At 50.7% G+C, this 1,505-nt stretch overlaps 1 pseudogene; it reads left to right on the top strand.

Annotated features, from left to right (window-relative positions):
- Nucleotides 1-1,468, top strand: part of LOC101562962 — a 3,334-nt pseudogene extending 1,866 nt beyond the window's left edge.
- The last annotated feature ends 37 nt before the right edge of the window (nt 1,469-1,505 follow it).

Raw genomic sequence — 1,505 nt, forward strand, 5'->3', positions numbered from 1 at the left:
GTGGAAGAGTCACCCTGTGGGTGTTGGCAGAAGAGACGAGAAGAGGCGAATCGGCAGAATGTACCAGGTATCGACAGTGCATTGCTGGCCATAGTCTCAGAAGAAGGTGTGGCGGTTGTGTGGAGTGAGGTACAGTTCTCTGAGCACAAGAACTACAAGCCGCAGAAGGAAAAGATCTGTGCTGTGTTTGATAATCTGATTCAATTGCAACATCTCAGCATTGTTAAGTTTCACAAGTATTGGGGTGACATTAAAGAGAACAAGGCCACGGTCATTTTTATCACACAATACATGTCATCTGGGAGTCTTAAGCAATTTCTGAAGAAGACCAAAAAGAACCACAAGACTATGAATGAAAAGGCTTGGAAGTGCTGGTGCACACAAATCCTCTCTGCCTTAAACTACCTGCACTCCTGTGACCCACCCCCCATCATCCAGGGGAACCTGACCTGTGACACCATCCTCATCCACACAACAGACTCATCAAGATGGGCTCTGTAGCTCCTGACACTATCAACAATCATGCAAAGACTTGTTGAGAAGAGCAGAAGAACCTACACTTCTTTGCACCAGAGCAGGGAGACGTCACTAATGGGACAACAGCAGGGGACATTTACTCCTTTGGCATCTGTGCACTGTAGACAAGAGACTCAGGGTGATGGAGAGTCCTGGTGTGTGCCATCAGCAGGAAGCCATCAGCAGTGTCCTCCAGCTTCTAGAAGGTTCATTACAGAGCGAGTTCATTCAAAAGTGCCTGCAACCTGAGCCTGCTCGAAGAGCAACAGCCAGAGAACTTCTGTTCCACCCGGCACTGTTTGAGGTGCCCTCACTCAAACTCCCTGCTTCTCACTGTATTGTGGGACATCAACACACGGTCCCAGATAATACTCTGGAGGAGATCACCAAGAACACGGATACCAGTGCTGTACTGGCTGAAATCCTTGCCGGACCAGGAAGAGATCCAGCCAAGACTTTGTATGCCCAGTCACCAGCTCTGCAACTAGACAAATTCCTTGAAGATGTCAGGAACGGGATCTACCCTCTGGTAGACTTTGGCCTGCCTTGGCCCCAGAAGCCACAGCAGGACGAGGTGACATCACCTGTTGTACCCCCTTCTGTCAAGTATCCAACACCTGAGCCAGCGGAAGTGGAAACCCACATGGTGGTACTGATGCAGTGTAATGTTGAGCCAGTGGAGGAAGGAGTCAAATGCCACCTGACACTTCTGCTGAAGCTGGAAGACAAACTGAACCGGCACCTGAGCTGTGACCTGATGCCAAATGAGAACATCCCTGAGCTGGCAGTAGCACTGGTGCAGCTGGGCTTCATTAGTGAGGCTGACCAGAGCAGGGTCACTTCCCTGCTGGAGGAGACCCTGAACAAGTTCAATTTTGCCAGAAGCAGTACCCTCAGCTCTGCCGCTGTCACTCTCTCCTCCTGGAGTTCACTCAGCCAGTCCCTTATCTAGGCTATGGCTGTCCCCGGAGATGCTGCAGCCCTCCTTC

The sequence above is a fragment of the Octodon degus genome, unplaced genomic scaffold, assembly GCF_000260255.1.
Source record: "Octodon degus isolate 3935 unplaced genomic scaffold, OctDeg1.0 scaffold00027, whole genome shotgun sequence".
Lineage (NCBI taxonomy): Eukaryota > Metazoa > Chordata > Mammalia > Rodentia > Octodontidae > Octodon > Octodon degus.